Raw genomic sequence first — 21,835 nt, forward strand, 5'->3', positions numbered from 1 at the left:
AATGAATTCATTTCTGCACACACGTTTTTGACAGAAATGTATTAAGCTCCAAATATAGCCTTTTTTAAATCAAAACTATTTTTCATAATCCGTCTTGAATAGTAATAAAAAACGGTTAATTAAGACACAAATAACGATGTATGATGGAGCGCATGCCATTTAACAAGCTAATAGGCTAAGCTATTTACATGCATGTCTTACAAAATCGTATAACAGTCTACAGTTGTTTTAATTGCAGTGTATTACCTGCAAAAATTACATTTCAAATAATAATACATTTTTAGGCCTTGTGAACCTGAAATGAACGTCGTGTCATCAAAAACAACTCCGACATTTTCCATTCGTTGTGTTTACCTCTAATCTAAATATTCACATTTGAATGTATACACGTTTAGCCTAGCTGTTACGAAAGCCTAAAAACGTCACATTTTCAAACAATGATATCAGTTACCTGGGTTATCGACATTCGTGAGAAAATACAAATATCTATCGAAAGCTTTGGTTTTGGCGGTGTCCTTCCTACTATCAAGCTATGGTTGCATATTTGCGCGTGACTAATTGTGCATACCTGCAGATTTCCTCAAGAGCAATGATTATTTTCGCGCCATTTATTTTGGCCAATCAATTTGCCTAAATCGTTTGCGAAAGGATCAAGTGAACGCACGGTTTTATTACATTAGTGACCAACAAAATCTACTTGAAGACGAGATCAAATAGACTGTCTACAGTAATAAGTCTCTATGCACATAAGCGAAACTTTTGAGGATCTTCCACCCACCCTTTCAGCCTCTATAGGTCTACGGTTTCTATGAGCTATTCTTGGATGCCTAAATTCTTCCACCCTCAATACTGACATCACGGTGAGTCACTGGTTTAGCTTTGTTACAATTATAAATGGCTCTAACTATAGACTAATAGGCCTATAATTATATGCAGCAAATGTTGAGCCTGCTGCTCTGAGGGAAAACAACCAAACTGCAAAGAATTTCACATTTTCCAATAGCCTATCCTAAAACTGACGTCTGGTTCCTCTCCATTGATAACGTGAAAGACACGCAATTTATGGCAGGTGGGCAAATTGAGCCTGCTCTGAGATTTTTTTACTGACAACAACCAAAATCAATAAAATCCAGTAGCCTAGTTATCTTTGTTATTCCTCCCCTATGTGTAGGCAGGCTTTAGGCCTACTGAATATGACTGCGTGTTAACAGCTCATTCACATTTTCAGGAAAGTGATGATAATCTTCGGACAACCAAAACATAGTCCTAGCTTGTGTCTTTCTGACCTTAATGTCAGTCCCTGCCTCTGTCCTGTGATTCATTTTTATGGAATAGCCTACTACTTTACACACTTGACTTTCCATCACTAGTCTTCATATTGCATTGCCTCCATCCCCAGAAAGAGAGGCGGTGTTATAGAGTAACACAAAGACATGCAAATACACACTGCCAAATACACACCGCCTAACAATAGTTATACACTAGAAGTAGCGGTAAAATGTTACCCTGGTAACTTGTACATGAGCCTATACTTTACGCACACACACACACACACAGAGAGACGTTGGTCTTCTTCAGGAGAGATGACCTGACATTTCATTACAACTATCACGGACAGAGCTCGTTTTGATGTACACTAATTAGCAACATTTGAATAGATAAACATTTACCCTAGCTGTTATTAAAACCTACAAACTTCACATTTTCAAACATTGACATAATTCAAGAGTTACCTGGGTTATCGACATTCATGAGAAAATACAAATATATATCGGAAGATTTGGTTTTGGCGGTGTCCTTCCTACTATCAAGTTCTGGTTGCATATTTGCGCGTGTAGATTTCCTCAAGAGCAATGATTATTTTCGAGCCATGTATTTTACCAATCAATGTGCCTAAATAGTTTGCAAAATAATAAAGTGAATACACTGTTTTATTACATTAGTGACCAACAAAGCCTACTTGAAGACAAGGTCAAATAGGTTGTCTACCGTAATAAGCCTCAATGCTTATGAGCGAAACTCTGAGCATCTTACACCCAGCATCCATAGGCTTACCATTTCAGTTAGCTATTTTTGGATGCCTAAATTCTTCCACCTTCAACACTGACACCATGGTGAGTCACTGGTTTAAATGTGTTACAATTCGAATGGCTCTAATTATCCTTTAATTATATGCCGCGAAAGTTGAGCCTGCTGCTCTGAGTGAAAACAACCAAACTGCAAAGAATTCTAATCCCCCCCCCCCCCCCTCCCCATTGTTAACGTGAAAAGCAGGCAATTTTTGGGGCAATTATGGCAGGTGGGCAAATTGAGCCTGCTCTGAATTTTTTGTACTGACAACAACCAAAATCAATAAAAGTCAGAAGCCTGGTTATCTTTGTTATTCCTCCCCTATGTGTAGGGGAAAGGCAGGCATTAGGCCTACTGTATATGACTGCGTGTTAACAGCTCATTCACATTTTCAGAAAAGTGATGATAATCTTCGGACAACCAAAACATAGTCCTAGCTTGTGTCTTTCTGACCTTAATGTCAGTCCCTGCCTCTGTCCTGTGATTCATTTTTATGGAATAGCCTACTACTTTACACACTTGACTTTCCATCACTAGTCTTCACATTGCATCACCTCCATCCCCAGAAAGAGAGGCGGTGTTATAGAGTAACACAAAGACATGCAAATACACACTGCCTAACAATGGTTATACACTAGAAGTAGCGGTAAAATGTTACCATGGTAGCCTGTACGTGAGCCTATACTTTACGCGCGCAAACGCACACACACACACACACGTTGGTACTTCTCGGGAGAGATGACCTGACATTCCATTATGACCGGCAAAGCTCGTTTTGATGTTCACTAATTAGCAGTGCTTGTTACTGACGGCAACGCTAATTAACCCCCAAAGCCTCCACCCCATGAGAGACCATTAACCAGTAATTGGTACAAGACGAAGAGTGGAGTACTTACCTGCGAATCAGACATTATTGTTCACCATAGCCACCATCTTAAGGGAAGAAAGTCTTTCTTCAGTACTGACCTTACTGCTTTTTTTCTCTTTTTTGCCTTTCCTCTCTTTTTATTGTCTTTCTTTCCACATTCACTCTTTCACGCAAGGCCTAAAATGTAGTATATATGAAAATAGCTATTGCTGAGCCTGAACAGTACAATTAGAGCAATAAAAAATCATAAATGTTAATATTAGGCCTCTTATGGTTCAGGCTCTGTTCTACATGCTAATATGTGAGTTTAAAGAGATGGTGATGATGAACACCACCTTATCACCTCACTCTTAATCCTTCCTCCTCCCACTACGACTCTTTCACCGTCCCCCTCTACACCCCCATCCTCCTCCCGCCACATCCTGTAAACATATGTAGTGCATGAGCGAAGGAAAAAAACACTAGAAAGAGGGGGATATTGGTATAAATAAGAGTGGGAGGAGTGGAGTATGTGTGTGTGTGTGTGGGGGGGGGGCAATTTTATGACCGTTTTTTTTTTCAATCTCTTCGGCATATTTTTCTGATTGTAAGTGGTACATTTTTAAAACCCTAATTACAAAACACTGAACTGATAGCACTTGTAATACCCCTATCATATGTTCAGAACCATTGATCCTGCATTCATTTGGGTTTAAGACATCTTTCAGCCTGAGTCATTCATGCATAATACAAGTTTTTTTCCGTGAAATACAAATTGCTCATAGGCTCACCATTTAGTCATTTTAAATAGCATTTCATCCAATAGCAAAAAATACAATATACAACTCTCCTTTTTGAAGTGCTGAATGTAAAGAATAGTAGATGGTTAATATAATTTACATACAGTATTTGACTATAACTTGACATGCACCATTTTTTATCATTTGTATCCATTGGCAGGTTGTGAACATGTTGAGAAATATGCCAGTCTTACAGTTTCCTTATCCATTCAGAGACTTGTCCTGAAGCCACTCCTGCGTTGTCTTTGGCTATGTGCTTAGGATCATTGTCTTTTTGGAAGGTGAACCTTCGCCCCCAGTCTGAGGTCCTGAGCGCTCTGGTGCAGGTTTTCATCAAGGATCTCTCTGTACTTTGCTCCGTATGTTGGACAAAACATTTATAATTTCATTTTTTGCAGATTTATTAAAAATACAAAACAGAAATATCACATTTACTTTAGTATTTACATTAGTTACTCAGTACTTTGTTGAAGCACCTTTGGCTGCGATTACAGCCTTGAGTCTTCTTGGGTATGACGCTACAAGCTTGGCACACCTGTATTTGGGGAGTTTCTCCCATTCTTCTCTGCAGATCCTCTCAAGTGTTGTCACGTTGGGGAGCGTTGCTAATTTCAGCTCTCTCCAGAGATGTTTGATCGGGTTCGAGTGGCTGGGCCACTCAAAGACATTCAGAGACTTGTCCTGAAGCCACTCCTGCGTTGTCTTTGGCTATGTGCTTAGGATCATTGTCCTTTTGGAAGGTGAACCTTCGCCCCCAGTCTGAGGTCCTGAGCGCTCTGGTGCAGGTTTTCATCAAGGATCTCTCTGTACTTTGCTCCGTTCATCTTTCCCTCAATCCTGACTAGTCTTCCAGTCCCTGCCACTGAAAAACATCCCCACAGCATGATGCTGCCACCACCATGCTTCACCGTAGGGATGGTGACAGGCTTCCTCCAGACGTGACGCTTGGCATCCAGGCCAAAGAGTTCTTGTTTCTCATGGTCTGAGAGACTTTAGGTGCAAACTCCAAGCGGGCTATCATGTGCCTTTTACTGAGGAGTGGCTTCCGTCTGGCCACTCTACCATAAACGCCTGATTGGTGGAGTGCTGCAGAGATGGTTGTCCTTCTGGAAGGTTATTCTATCTCCATAAAGGAACTCTGCAGCTCTGTCAGAGTGACCATCGGGTTCTTTGTCATCTCCCTGACCAAGGCCCTTCTCCCCCGATTGCTCAGTTTGGCTGGGTGGCCAGCTCTAGGAAGAGTTTGGTGGTTCCAAACTTCTTCCATTTAAGAATGATAGATGCCACTGTGTTCTTGGGGACCCTCAATGCTGCAGACATTTTTTGACACCCTTCCCCAGATGTGTGCCTCGACACAATCCTGTCTCGGAGCTCTACGGGCAATTCCTTCGACCTCATGGCTTGGTTTTTGCTCTGACATTTACTGTCAACTGTGGGACCTTAGACAGGTGGGTGCCTTTCCAAGTCATGTCCAATCAATTGAATTTACCCCAGGTGGGACTCCGTCAAGTTGTAGAAACATCTCAATGATGATCAATAGAAACAGGATACACCTGAGCTCAATTTAGAGTCTTATAGTAAAGGGTCATCATACTTGTGTAAATAATGTATTTCTGTTTTTTATTTTGAATACATTTGCAAATATTTCAAAAAACCTGTTTTTGCGTTGTCGTTATTGGGTATTGTGTGTAGATTGATGAGGGAAAACATGTATTTAATCAATTTTAGAATAAGGCTGTAAGGTAACAAAATGTGGAAAAAGTCAAGGGGTCTGAATACTTTCCAAATGCACTGTATATATGATTTGGTTTTACCTTCCAACATAAATTGATGTCAAATTGATACAGTGTTCAGCAGTTATCAGCAGTTCTGGACTCCGAATGAAGGCGTGGGTTCCTATCCCACTTCTGACACATGTTTGTGGCTACTGAGTGGCGCAGCGGTCTAAGGCACTGCATCTCAGTGCTAGAGGTGTCACTACAGACCCTGGTTCGATTCCAGGCTGTATCACAACCGGCCGTGATTGGGAGTCCCACAGGGCGGCACACAATTGGCCCAGCATCATCCAGGTTAGGGTTTGGCCCGGGGTAGGCGGTCATTGTAAATAAGAATTTGTTATTAACTGACTTGCCTGGTTAAATAAAAGTTAAATAAAATAACAAAATGACCAAACTATATACACTACCTGTCAAAAGTTTTAGAACACCTACTCATTCAAGGGTTTTTCTTTATTTGTACTATTTTCTACATTGTAGAATAATAGTGAAGACATCAAAACTACGAAATAACACATATGGAATCATGTAGTAACCAAAAAAGTGTTAAACAAATCAAAATGTATTTTATATTTGAGATTCTTCAAATAGCCACCCTTTGCCTTGATGACAGCATTTCACACTCTTCGCATTCTCTCAACCAGCTTCATGAGGTAGTCACATGGAATGCAGGTGTGCCTTCGTAAAAGTTAATTTGTGGAATTTCTTTCCTTAGTGCATTTGAGCCAATCAGTTGTGTTGTGACAAGTTAGGGGGGTATACAGAAGATAGCCCTATTTGGTCAAATACCAAGTCCATATTATGGCAAGAACAGCTCAAATAACCATGGAGAAACGACAGTCCATCATTACTTTAAGACATGAAGGTCAGTCAGTACGGAAAAGTTCAAGAACTTTGATAGTTTCTTCAAGTGCAGTCGCAAAAACCATCAAGCACTATGATGAAACTGGCTCTCATGAGGACCGCCACAGGAATGGAAGACCCAGAGTCACCTCTGCTGCAGAGGATAAGTTCATTAAAGTTACCAGCCTCAGAAATTGCAGCCCAAATAAATGCTTCACGGAGTTCAAGTAACAGACACATCTCAACATCAATTGTTCAGAGGAGACTGTGAATCAGGCCTTCATGGTCGAATTGTGGCAAAGAAACCACTGCTAAAGGACACCAATAAGAAGAAGAGACTTGCTTGGGCCAAGAAACACGTGCAATGGACGTTAGACCGGTGGAAATCTGTCCTTTGGTCTGGAGTCCAAATTGGAGATTTTTGGTTCCAACCACCGTGTCTTTGTGAGACTCGGTGTGGGTGATCGGATGATCTCCGCATGTGTATTTCCCGCCGGAAAGCATGGAGGAAGAGGTGTTATGGGGTGAGGGTGCTTTGCTGGTGACACTGTCTGAATTCAAGGCACACTTAACCAACATGGTTACCACATCATTCAGCAGAGATGCACCATCCCATCTGGTTTGGGCTTAGTGGGACAATCATTTGTTTTTCAACAGAACAATGACCCAACATACCTCCAGGCTATGTAAGGGCTATTTTACCAAGAAGGAGAGTGATGGAATGCTGCGTCAGATGACCTGGCCTCCACAATCCCCACCTCAACCAAATTGAGATGGTTTGGGATGAGTCAGACCGCAGAGTGAAGGAAAAGCAGCCAACAAGTGCTAAGCATATGTGGGAACTCCTTCAAGACTGTTGGAAAAACATTGCAGATGAAGCTGGTTGAGATAATGCCGAGAGTGTGCACAGCTGTCATCAAGGCAAAGTGTGGCTATTTGAAGAATCTCAAATATATTTTGATTTGTTTAACACTTGTGCTATGTGTTATTTCATTGTCTTGATGTCTTCACTATTATTCTAAAATGTTGAAAATAGTAAAAAAATAAAGAAAAACCCTTGAATGAGTAGGTGTTCTAAAACTTTTGACCTGTGGTGTACGTTAACTAGCACAACATACTTTTGCTTCAGTAGTTATGAGTTTTGAGCAGTATGATAGTTAATTGTATTGTAAACAAATTACAAGAAAATCCAAAGTAAAGTGAATTTTGCATTTTGAAAAGCAGATACCTTTATTGAATATGTATACACATTCAAAGAGTGATTTGGTGCAGTGAACAAGTTACTTTGTGAATTTGTTTCTTGTACTCAGTCAATTGAAAATGTACTTCGAGTTTTGAAACATGAGACATTTTGATGATCTGTTTAGATTTTTGTGCTTAGAGTTGTGAAAAAGTACCACATACAAATTGCAGCAAAGTAATTGAAAAAAATGGGTATTAGGGTCAGTATCAAGTTCAATGTCTGAGAAGGTGGAGGAGGAAGAAAGGAGAGGTGGTTTCAGAACGTACAGAGTGGGAGAAAGAACATGACAGGCTGGGCAGAAGAAGAGAAAACAGCAAGCCCAAAGACGAAAAGGAAAGAACGAGTGAACGACTGAAAGTGTCGCAGTTGGAAAGTGCTTGGGTGGCTGATGGAAACTACTGGTCATACGAGGAGAAATATCCTTCCGCTCACATTCACTCAGCCCATGCGGCTCTTCTTTTCCAATTTCTTACTCTCACTTCTTCACAGTCGCCTATGTAGGCAGATACAGTACTTTCTTATCATTACATATTGTGTGTAATAAAAATTTCGACCAGAAATTCCGTTTCGTTTGAGAATCAGTTGGATCAGATTAACAGGTAGAGGAAATTGCAGTAGCTAAATACCACCACATGGTGGCAGCACTAACCTGCTGATTCTGAGGGAGGTCACTGACTGCTGTAGGACACATCATATCACACTGTATTTTCTCATAACAGCAGCACATAAACGCTCACAATTCAACTACCTTAGATTATGTTTTATTACATAGACAGTATTGCCTGCTTCTGGCCTGGTAAGAGCTCGGACAGTCTGTAACTCTTTGAAAATCACAAAACCACCAAAACACTGCTCAAAGTGTATGCTGTCAAGTATATGGTTCAAGTCCATTGCATCTCCACAATATGTATTTAAAAAGATGAGATGGAAATACTGGAAGATGAAAGTTATAAAACTGCTTTAACACACACACACACACACACACACACACACACACACACACTCACACAATCACACAATCACCTCATCCACACAATACATGAAAATAGTCATGTAAAAAGTGTTTTTAACAGTCATACTGTTACCCCCCACTTCCCCCATCATCACCCCTCTGACCAGGGGTCCAATTTCCCCCTAGCCCATCCCAACCCCCCCAGCCCATCCCTATATACCTCGGCCAGCAGGCTGCGAGGGCCCCCAGTCTATCAGTGCTAATGGGAGTTGGGGGCCTCTCGGCAGATGATGTATCTGTCTTTGGGCGGCGCGGGACGCTGACTGGGGCCGAGAAGGGGGTTGGGAGGGATGCTCAGGGTCACTGACAGGGAATTAGGAGGAGAGTGGGAGTGGTTAGGAGGGAGGATGGCTGAAGGGGTCTTGCTCCCCCTCGTTCACGCCTGTCTGGGGACCGTGACAGACGACGTGTTTGTTGTGTGTGGAGGGGGCAGTGTGAGGGGGTTCAGGGGGGGCCTTTTTGGGGAGAGCGGAGGGTCCAGGCAGGCGTGTGGATGTCAAGAGGTCAGCCACATGGCCCCGACCAACAGCAAACAACCTATTCACCCCGCACCTCCTGCCTCATTCTGACCTGGCCCCAACCCCGCCATCTCTCGTTCTCTCTCGCGCATGCACGCACACACACACACACACACACACACACACACACACACACACACACACACACACACAGAGGAGTCATCTGGGGACCCTGTGGTCTATGGGGCTCACTTGTGCTCTGCCCCCACAGGATCCAATGTTACTGCTGACTGCTATTCCCCATGTATGCGCTATCATTGTCCTGAGGACCAACATATAGGATCTGTGTTCTAAGAATCCCAACAGTCAGAGAGATAGGTAAATCAGTGTAAAGGCTTGCTGAATTGCATCTGAGCAGGCCCACTGAGGAGATGGAGAAGAAGACGTGACCTTTTGCATGCGACCGACCGCACGGTCTTTCACGGGGAGTTGATCGTAAGCGGAGTTGTTAGGAGTCGATGACCACACGCGCACACATTCAGCAATTTCTACCACTGCTTTTCACAACTTCAGATGTAGACTGTTCTGGATGTTTTATATAAAAGAAAATAAAAAAGTTACACATTTCTGTAAATAGATTAATCTCTGGAAAAATATATATGAAAAAACAGTGCATTTCTGAGGATATACTACTTGACAAGGATTGATGCAGCGTTAGGCCACTTCTTTGTAGACTTAATAAGATTCATCGGAGAAGCTTGGATTGTAAAGCAACATTGAAAGCTGCTCATCTATCACTTTTCCCCCTCTCATTCTGCACCTATCACTGCTCTCCTCTACTCCGCTCTCTCTTTCATTATCTCTCTATCCGTCTATCTTTCTCTATACCGCGTACCTTATCTCCTTTCCTATTTGTCCCCGGTTCACAGAGCTACATGGTGCAGCAGCACTGGTCAGCAGCGTTGGTCATGACATCACTGGTCAGCAGCGTTGCTCATGACATCACTGGTCAGCAGCATTGGTCATGACATCACTGGTCAGCAGCGTTGCTGGTGACATCACTGGTCAGCAGCGTTGCTGGTGACATCACTGGTCAGCAGCGTTGGTCGTGACATCACTGGTCAGCAGCGTTGGTCATGACATCACTGGTCAGCAGCGTTGCTGGTGACATCACTGGTCAGCAGCGTTGGTCGTGACATCACTGGTCAGCAGCGTTGGTCGTGACATCACTGGACAGCTCTGTGCTCCAACAGGACACATAGGCACGTTGCCAGGCAACAGCAGTGAAAGATCACTGTGTATGGCCTGTGTGTGTATGTGCCTGTGTGTGTGTGTAGAAGTGTGTAAGTGTGTGTTTCGGTGCGTGTTAATCATTAAGTATAAGTATGTTTTTCAATCCATTAGCCCAACTCATTGATAAGCTTGAATAGGAAGAAAACACAACTCTGAATGACGCAAAGGTTGTTTAGACATTCTGAAACCATTGCAAGGTGTCTTCACATATTTGGATGACTTTGAAAAAAATCCTTAAGGACTGTGTCTTTCTTTTGCTTGTCTCTTACAGCAATGTTGAGTTTCTTTCAGAGTCTTTCAGTGGCTCTCAAGAGTGAGTGTGTGCAGGTAGGCAATTATTTGTGCAGATGTATGTGTCGTGTGTGTGTGTGTGTGTGTGTGTGTGCGAATGCATCTCTCTGGAGTGTTTATTATATCCGATACAGTACCTCTTTCTCGCACCACATATTTCTAGCCCCGATCGATCCCTCTGACTCCCAACAAGACAATAATCGCACCTCCCTCCCTCACTCCGTCTCCAACATTATTACTGACCTCCCCAGGGAGCGGGACGGAGGGATGAAGATAAACAAAGAAATGGAAGGAGAGGGGGGAGGAGAAGGGGAAATAGCCTCTGCGTGTTACTTTCCTCCCTTCATCCTTTCCTCCGTTGGGGTGGACGCCTGGACGCAAAAAGATGGAGGAAGAGGTGGAGAGAGGGAGGGAGGAAAGCTGGTGTTGGGACAGTGGCAGAGAGAATGGAAAGAGGGATGACCAGAGTATTAGAGGGAGAGGGGGGGGGGGGAGAGATGGAGAAAGAGAGAAAGAGGAGGAGAGAGAGAGTGTAGGAGACTTGGGATAAAGGGATCAATTCACAAAGATGGAGGGAAAGGACAGTAGTGGCAGTAGTGTATTGGGCTTTTCCAATAAAAGGAGGACTGACAGAAGGAAGAGGGGGTGACAATGAGGGTAACAAAGACACAGTGCCTCTTCAGAATAGAGAGGGAACAGATAGGACTCAAGAGAATGAAATGACAAGACAGACAGGCCGACGGTCATACAGTCCAGAGAGAGAGAGAGAGGGAGAAAAAGAGATGTGGATGTGGCCAAAATGAAAGTGTAAAGGCTTCAGATATAATAATGTCGAGCGACACTCTTGTCTTGAACAACAAGGGGCGATAAACGTAGAAATAGAATGACTTAAATGAATAGAATAGATTCTATTTCTATGGACATAAACAGGGCTAAACTGCTGTGAATATCCATCAGCATCAAAAGTGTGATGAAAGCGCAGACAGACAGTCATTCGACATGACAGCGCCTCCTAACCAACAAAACAATGTGATCTACGGTATGGGTTATGGTCTGCGTTAGATTGCTCGGTTTATAGGGGTATCGATTGTCCTAGACATAAATTGGCTCTGAATTAAAGAGAAAGGTTATTTGACCTCTTTATTATTTGACCTCTTCCAGTCTTTCTCTCTGTCCTGTTAAATTCTCTCTCGCTCTCTCTCTCTCTCTCTCTCAGGCCATCACCTCCCTTCAAACCTCTCACCCCCCCCCCTCCCTCTTTCCCTTCAACCTTCCATTTTTTTCAGCGTTTCACCTTTCCTTTGGACCCACACTTGTTCAGTTCAGTCTTCTGCTCTATCAATCTCTTTAAAATCACAGTGATGAATTATTGAGTCTATTTATTCAAACACCATTAATTATATAACACGTGATGTAAGTGGGCATGAAGAGCTGTGGAAAAACTGAGGGGAAAAGAAGGGTCTGAAAGAGAGAGCGAAAGAAAGAAGGTGGTGGTTTGGGGTTGGGGATGGAGGGGGGGTGGGGGGGTGGGGGTTAGGAAATTGGTCTGGCTAGCGGAACAGCTTTTCACCCCCCCCCTTCTCCCTTCCTTCCCCATTCTGCTTTGTATTCTGCGGAGATGACAGGGAGAAAGCTTTATTGCTCTGAGTTTGTATCGATCGGGGCCCCTCACAGGGGTTGCAGCGACCCGCGGGCTTCGGAGGCACTTTCACAACGTCCACTGCCTCCACTCTGCACCCTCCTCCTCTTCCCCGCTCCCCCCTTTCTTTCCCTCACCCCTATCTCCTCGCTCTCTGGCTCGGCTCGCTGGGGGATTCAAATTTGCATCTCCCTGTTTTCAGAGGTTAAGAGGCAGACCGCCTAGCTTTTTATTTACCTAACCGCACTCCAAACACAATGCCCGAGTCACACACATAAATCCCAGAGGCCAGAGAATATAAATGTGAATGAAAACATGAGCATAAGTGTCCATATATTCACCCCCACTGGTCTTCCATATTCCTTCCTCCTTTGTCATTCCCTCCCCTCATATTTTTGTTATTCTAGCAATTGCCAGTAAAAATGACCCTCAGCAAAAGCACAATATATATATATATTTTTTTTTTTTATGTAGAAAAGTCTGTTCCAACACTGAATGAATATATTTTTTTACAAGTATGAAACAGATGCATTTATTTATTATGAAAGCTGCTGGATTCGGCCCAGAAATCCCTGAGTTTGAAGCGTGACCGCTCACTGTAGGACTAGGGATAAGAGGGGCCGATTCAGAATTTGGGGGATAACAGGGGAATCAAACGGGCGTACAACAAATTCCACGGCGAGTGCGATTGGACGATCGGTTTTCTTGCAACATCGCAGTGTGTCGCCCTTGGGCCTGTGATCCGCACCCACAATTCCCCCGAGGCAGACTCCAGCCCGAGTTACGCAGGCTACAGACAGAAGACTGCCTTGTCTTATAACACTGTCTCGTCGTTCAGTTAACAAACTCCATTTTGGGTTGGCGGGATGGCTGATTCCGAGGGCCCCCCCGCCCCCCCCCCCCAGTCAAAAGTGTCTCTTCTCTCTCTATTTTTACCTTCCCTCCATCAGCGGACCCTCTGACCATCTCACCACCACTTATTTCACTCACCAAATGGCACACACAACGGTCCTTCTCCTCTCTCAGATGGTGAACGTTGTGTTGCCATGCCCGCACTGTATGGTCGTCAAGCACGGCAATTGTCGCCAAGGACAAAAAAAAAAACAGGTTTGAATGAGCGTGCGTGTGTGTTGGCAAGGATTGGAGTTGGCCGAAAGTCCTATGGAAAATACATTGCTGTTCTTTGTCCTGCTCTGTTCCGTTTGGTAAAATGCTCAAACTGGCCAATTGTTTAGAGAGCAGGCTTGTATACTTCTTAAGTTTTGACTACATTCATAATCACACGAGGTCAAATGCAAGTGTCTCAGACAAATAAAATCTGTTTGAATGATCAAACATAATACAAATTGATTAAATGATTTCTGCAGATTCAGGTTTTTACAGAGTAACCTAAAAAAAGCAGGATGTAGGAGCTTAATTTGATCCCCCTTGTTGCAGGAGAACTTTCCTGCAATGCAGGACATATAAAACATGTAGTGTATTTGAGGTTTGAAAAGCCTTCTGAAGTTTGAAAAATTCCACACTGAAATTTCAGACTTGATTTTCCCTTACAACAAAAAAAATGGATCAACCCCTACAAAAATGTCCCTTAATTATAATCCACATAATAATTAACATTTCCTGTTGCTGCAGGATTATATTCCTGCGGTAGAGAACTGGCTCAAATTAAAATCCCACATCTGTAATGACTAGCACAATAGGAGATGATGTAGGAACAATCTAGCTATCTATCAATCAGATGTTCTAAACAATTACTACTTATAGCTTGAAACAAAAAAAACATATATTTTATAAGCATTATTATCAAGGCTTCAACACTTACCAGATGTAAACCATTATACCTGCAGGGTAAGTAAGGTACTGTAAGATAAGGTAAATCAAGTGTTCCCGTGGTTTTTCAAGCAAATCCATGTTTGTATTGTCATCCCTTCAGCTCATATCCCTGGAAATCCATTTTGTGAGGAATAGAAATTGTCAAAGTGGAACATAACTGTGTAAGAACATAGCAACTGCCCATTGGAGCAATCATACAATCATACAATTACTGATTGTACTGGTCAAAAATGTTTCCTTATATACTGGTAGTCTGTGTAATGCAGCAGCAATTGTGTGTGTAATTGTGTGTGTGTGTGTGTGTGTGTGTGTGTGTTCGTTTTTTGAATTAGTTGAAACTGCAGGGGAGACTATAACAATGATAACCTCGATGGGAAAAAGGAAAAATGATTCCATATATAGGACGGTGGATTGAACTTGTTACAAAACAACAGGGGCCACATACAATACAGGAGTATAGAGGTTTGGAGAGATCTGTGTGTGTGTCCTGTTCATGTGCCGCGGCTCTAGGCATGCTGGTAGGCTACATACTGGACCAGCACAGTGTCATGTTCATCTATGGGCAGTTAAACACAGCTGCAACGAGGCCCGAGTGGCTGGAGAGCCCTTCTTATCCCCGGCTGACCGCCATTTCACACCACTGACCAGTATAAATTGGATCAGGGCTCGTTCACATTGCAAGCGGCAAAACAAGAGAAACAAAATGGCCGCAATGTCTCTTCACTGTGTCTCTCTGTTTCACTCAAGTTGTTGAACGGAGTGAGAAGAAGCACAGATCATAACAGCTAGGGGACAGATAACAGGATGTGCTTTAATTCAAGGGGCGAAGGACTATGGGAAAAATCTTAACGCATATACTGCATTTGTATTGTTTACAGGAGGTACAACCTGTAAAAATACATGCACTGTAAAAAATACATATACTGTAAAAAATATATGTACTGTAAAATACATGTACTGTAAAAAATACATGTAAAAATACATTGAACTCTGTAATGGTCCTTGAGGTAGTTTCTATTCATGCTTTTGTTGTAGTTTCATATGACATTTCTATAGACCTACTCTTGCTAAATATGCTGAAATGGTTGGCCTTGCGCATACATTTGTAACATTTTCACTTTGCACGTTCGTATGTTGTTTGCTCTAGTTCCTCTATGTTCTGTATACGTTGGCCTTGCATACAATGCCTTAATGTATGTCTGGAATGTTCATAACCTTTCACCTTCTATTCATATGCCCGTTGCATGCTATTCACGCTCTCCATTCCAGAGTGTTGTATGTGGTCTGCCAGATCACATTGCAGCTCAGTGTGAAGTCTAGTTCTTTTGAGATGATTTGAGGGGCTTTGCGTATAGACCATGTCATTAAAGAGTGGCCTTGCCCGTATGAGGCTACCTAGGTAATAATTATATTGCATGATCGAGCCCATGCTGTCAATGAATTAAGTGCATTTAGTTGGACTTAGTGGAGTGTTTCCCAATCACAGTATCGGTTTTGTGTTTGTCAAGTTAGCAAAGAGCACGTCAAGTCTATCATTTTGTGCAACTTTATTTATGATCATAAAAGTGAACTTTGACCATCAAACTCGAATATAAATAGGACCGTTTCTGGACAATGTTGATTATTCAAGGTAAAAAAAAAAAAATAGGTGAATAAAACTAGAACACTTTCAGTGAATATGTGTGTACCTGACAGGCAAAAGTTGATTGGAGTGCACAATGTTGAGTGAAGCCCAACAGAAGTCTCAAAACACATGTTAATCCCAGCAGAGTCCATTGGCACTTAGTAAAGTCACTTAACTGCCTAAACAGTCACGTAGCCTATTAACATGTACCAGGCTTGATGTACGTGCAAGAGTGAGGTATGATGGGGCCTGGGCCTAGCTGATATGAAGTGTGTGTGTGTGTGTGTATACAAGTGTATGTTTGTACTCACAAACGCCACGTGTTCGCCGTGTTTACATTCGTAGACGGGGCACGAGGGGTGATATCTCACGCCGATCGATGAACGAGGGAGCAGGGGTGAAGGAGGGAGGGGGAGAAAAATCGGTAAGGAAAGCAGGTTATCTCCTGTCATTAAAGGAGGGATTCCCGGGCGAGGGGAGTGGGGTGGGGTGCGAAGGGGAAAGACCTGGATTCATTGAGAAAAAACACAGACTGTTTGGCATCGGGAGAAAGCAGACAATTATCTGTATTGATTAAAGCCAGCCAGCCAGCACACTGAAGACGGAAAACTATGACTCGATCAATAGAGATAGAGAGAGGGAGGGAGAGAGAGAGAGGGAATGAGGGGGAGAGAGACAGGGCAGGGGAGTTGGAAACGGGAGGTTGAGAGTTTGAAAACAATTTGAAGTGCAACAGTTGTGGCGGCAGAGGCAGAACAATTAGAAATGGGAGCGAAAGAGGGGAGGGCCTGGGGGAAGCAGAATGTCAGAGTTCATCAAACTGGCCTACTTCCACTCCTCGACTTTGTTGATGCTAAATATCTCAGACTACGAGACCCATCCCAGCACAGCGAATCAGAGAGCAGTGAACTTAACACATTGAGGTATTTTTCTCGGGTAGTAAGAGAAAAAGAACATGGCAACGACCCAGGGTGAGGGGTCAAGCTGATCCCTTAAGACATGGGTAGTTACACATGTAGCGTGATGTACTACAGTACCAATAATGCTCTGACAACATATCCGGTTTTACCTTAGAAAAGATTAAGCTAAAATAATGGTGTCCCACCTGCTCAGAAGTAGGATCTTCTTACCAGTATGCAGTCACTGCCTACTGAGGACCCTAGAAACGAACCAAAAGGCAAAACTATCACAATAAAATACATATAAATAAACACATTGACAACGGAGTATGTGACCAAAATTAATCCTCTGCACACAAAATATTTAGCCCACAGAAAGTAGTTCCTTTGAGCTGAGTTGATGTTCTATGGTTATATGAGATGGACTGCTGTAAGTGGGAAAGGAGGCTGAGCACCAAAGCGGAGGGATACGGGTAGGGAGGGATGAAGGGAAGGAGGAAGAAAGCAGTAGCAGCTACAGGTGTATCGTTAGGCATGCCTAACATCACAAGTCCCCTCCCCTGGCCCTGGGGAATGAGCACCTTGGAAACGGTCGCTAAGGGAACAGACGGGCCTAAGAGCAAGTTGTGAGTGTGTGTGTATGTGTGAGAGAGAGTGGGAGGGTTTGCTTTTGGAGGTGTTATCGAGGATGAAACTAAAAGACATAGACACCTCATAAGTGTATGGGGTGTGTGATGTGTTTGTGTGTACCCATAAACAATATGTTAACACGCAACATAACTACTATATGTTAACTCGCAACATAACTACTATATGTTAACTCGCAACATAACTACTATAAGTTAACACGCAACATAACTACTATATGTTAACACAAACAATAACTACTATATGTTAATAAGCAACATAACTACTATATGTTAACACAAACAATAACTACTATATGTTAACACGCAACATAACTACTATATGTTAACACAAACAATAACTACTATATGTTAACACGCAACATAACTACTATATGTTACCATGCAAAAAAACTATTATATGTTAACAAAACAATAACTACTATATGTTCACACGCAACCTAACTACTATATTTTAACACGCACAATAACTACCATATGTTAACAGAAACAATAACTAATCTATGTTAATGCAAACAACTACTATATGTTACCACAAAACAATAACTACTATATGTTACCACAAAACAATAACTACTATATGTTACCACAAAACAATAACTACTATATGTTAACACGCACAATAACTACAATATATTACCAAGCAACGTAACTCCTATATGTTAACACGCACAATAACTACAATATATTACCAAGCAACGTAACTACTATATGTTAACACGCACAATAACTACTATATGTTAATGCGAACAAAAGCTACTATATGTTAACAAAAACAATAACTAGTATATGTTAATGCAAACAACTACTATATCCTAATGCGAACAATAACTACTATATGTTAATGCAAACAATAACTACTATATGTTACCACAAACAATAACTACCATATGCTAACAAGCAACGTAACTACTATATATTTACAAGCACAATAACAACTATATTTTAACACGCACAATAACTACCATATGTTAAAACAAACAGTAACTACTATATGTTAAAACAAACAGTAACTACTATATGTTAACACAAACAATAACTACTATATGTTACCACAAACAATAACTAGTATGTTAATGCAAACAATAACTACTATATGTTAACGCAAACAATAACTACTATATGTTACCACAAACAATAACTAGTATATGTTAACACTCACAATAACTACTATATGTTAATGCAAACAATAGCTACTATATGTTAACAAACAATAACTACTATATGTTACCACAAACAATAACTAGTATATGTTAATGCAACCAATAACTACTATATGTTACCACAAACAATAACTACTATATGTTACCACAAACAATAACTAGTATATGTTAATGCAAACAATAGCTACTATATGTTAACACAAACAATAACTACTATATGTTAATAATAAAATAACTACTATATGTTAACACAAACAATAACTACTATATGGAAACACTCACAATAACTACTATATGTTACCACAAACAATAACTACTATATGTTAATGCAAACAATAGCTACTATATGTTAACACAAACAATAACTAGTATATGTTACCACAAACAATAACTACTATATGTTACCACAAACAATAACTACTATATGTTACCACAAACAATAACTACTATATGTTACCACAAACAATAACTACTATATGTTACCACAAACAATAACTACTATATGTTACCACAAACAATAACTACTATATGTTAATGCAAACAATAACTACTATATGTTAATAATAAAATAACTACTATATGTTAACACAAACAATAACTACTATATGGAAACACTCACAATAACTAGTATCTGTTAATGCAAACAATAACTAGTATATGTTACCACAAACAATAACTAGTATGTTAATGTTAACAATAGCTACTATATGTTAACACAAACAATAACTACTATATGTTACCACAAACAATAACTAGTATGTTAATGTAAACAGTAACGACTATATATTAACAAGCAACGTAACTACTATATTTTAACACGCACAATAACTACCATATGTTAAAACAAACAGTAACTATTATATGTTACCACAAACTATAACTAGTATGTTAATGTAAACAGTAACTACTATATATTAACAAGCAACGTAACTACTATATTTTAACACGCACAATAACTACCATATGTTAAAACAAACAGTAACTACCATATGTTAAAACAAACAGTAACTATTATATGTTACCACAAACAATAACTACACTACATGTTAACACAAACAATAACTACTATATGTTAACACAAACAATAACTACTATATGTTACCACAAACAATAACAACAATATGTTAATGCAAACAATAACTACTATATGTTAATGCAAACAATAACTACTATATGTTAACTCGCAACATAACTACTATATGTTAACACGAACAATAACCACTGTATGTTAACACAAACAATAACTAATATATGATAACACAAACAATAACTACTATATGTTAACACTCACAATAACATCAATATGTTAACACAAACAATGACACAAATATTAATTTCCACAAAGTTTGGTGGTTCAGTGTCTTTAGATATTTGTGTCAGATGTTACTATGAAATACTGAAGTATAATTACAAGCATTTCATAAGTTTCCAAGGCTTTTATTGACAATTACATTAAGTTGATGCAAAGAGTCAACATTTGAAGAGTTCACCCTTCTTTTTCAAGACCTCTGCAATCTGCCCTGGAATGCTGTCAATTAACTTCTGGGCCACAACCTTGACTAACGTGAGCCCATTCTTCAATAATCAATGCTTGGAGTTTGTCAGAATTTGTTGGTTTTTGTTTGTCCACCCGCCTCTTGAGTATTGACCCCAAGTTCTCAATGGGATTAAGGTCTGGGGAGTTTCCTGGCCATGGACCCAAAATATAGAGTAAAATATCGATGTTTGGTTCCCCGAGCCACTTCGTTATCAATTTTGCCTTATGGCAAGGTGCTCCATCATGATGGAAAACACAAACAATAACTATTATATGTTACCACAAGCAATAACTATTATATGTTAACACTCTCAATAACTAGCATATGTTAACACGCACAATAACTACTATATGTTACCACAAACATTAACTACTATATGTTGACACGCACAATGACAACTATCTGTTACCACTCAACATGACTACTGTAAGGTAACGCTCACAAAAACTACTATATTTTAAAACACACAATAACTACTATATGTTAACACAACCAATAACTACTATATGTTACCACAAACAATAACTACTATATGTTAAGACAAACAATTACTACTATATGTTACCAGGAACAATAACTACTATGTTACCAGGAACAATAACTACTATATGTTAACATGCACAATAACTACTACATGTTAACACAATCTATAACTATTATATGTTAACACAAACAACTACAATATGCTAACACGCACAATAACTATTTTATGTTAACACAAACAATAACTACTATATGTTACACACACAATAACTACTATATGTTAACACAAACAATAACGACTATATGTTAACACAAACAATAACTACTATATGTAAAAACAAACAATAACTACTAAATGTAAACACAAACAATAACTACTATATGTTAACACGCACCATAACTACTATATGTTTACGTGCATCATAACTCCTATATGTTAACACTCACAATAACTACTATATGTTAACACTCACAATAACTACTATATGTTAAACTAACAATAACTACTATATGTTTACGTGCATCATAACTCCTATATGTTAACACTCACAATAACTACAATATGTTAACACTCACAATAACTACAATATGTTAACACTCACAATAACTACAATATGTTAACACTCACAATAACTACAATATGTTAACAAACACAATAACTACTATATGTTAACAAACACAATAACTACTATATGTTAACACGCAATATAACTACTATATGTTAACACAAACAATATCTACAATATATTAACAAACAATAACTACAATATTTTAAAATGCAACATAACTAGTATATGTTAACACGCTCAATAACAACTAAACGTTAACACGCATAATGACTACTATATTTTAACACTCACAATAACTACTATACGTTACCACTCACCATAACTTCTATATGTTAACATACACAATAACTACTATATGTTAACACAAACAATAACTACTATATGTTAATTTTGCAGGTTTTCCTACTTACAAAGCATGTAAGTCTGTACTTTTTATCATATGTACACTTCAACTGTGAGAGATGGAATCTAAAACAAAAATCCAGAAAATCACATTGTATGATTTTTAAGTAATTAATTAGCATTTTATTGCATGACATAAGTATTTGATACATCAGAAAAGCAGAACTTAATATTTGGTACAGAAACCTTTGTTTGCAATTACAGAGATCATACGTTTCCTGTAGTTCTTGACCAGGTTTGCACACACTGCAGCAGGGATTTTGGCCCACTGCTCCATACAGACCTTCTCCAGATCCTTCAGGTTTCAGGGCTGTCGCTGGGCAATATGGACTTTCAGCTCCCTCCAAAGATTTTCTATTGGGTTCAGGTCTGGAGACTGGCTAGGCCACTCCAGGACCTTGAGATG

General features: G+C 40.2%; 1 protein-coding gene across 4 annotated transcripts in view; it reads right to left on the bottom strand.

The window, feature by feature from the left end:
- The window catches only part of LOC110496210 (POU domain, class 2, transcription factor 2-like), a 69,550-nt gene that overhangs the window by 18,045 nt on the left and 29,670 nt on the right, over positions 1–21,835 (bottom strand). The window contains exon 1 of one of the 4 annotated variants that reach the window (XM_036952769.1): positions 16,040–16,878. The exons of 2 other annotated variants lie outside the window; for them this stretch is intronic. The gene's annotated coding sequence lies outside the window, so the exon portion shown is untranslated. Of the gene's footprint in view, positions 1–451; positions 560–16,039; positions 16,879–21,835 lie in introns of those variants that run through there. One more of the 4 variants, XM_036952770.1, reaches the window with a different exon arrangement.

This window comes from Oncorhynchus mykiss, chromosome 18 (assembly GCF_013265735.2).
Source record: "Oncorhynchus mykiss isolate Arlee chromosome 18, USDA_OmykA_1.1, whole genome shotgun sequence".
In the NCBI taxonomy this organism is placed as follows: domain Eukaryota; kingdom Metazoa; phylum Chordata; class Actinopteri; order Salmoniformes; family Salmonidae; genus Oncorhynchus; species Oncorhynchus mykiss.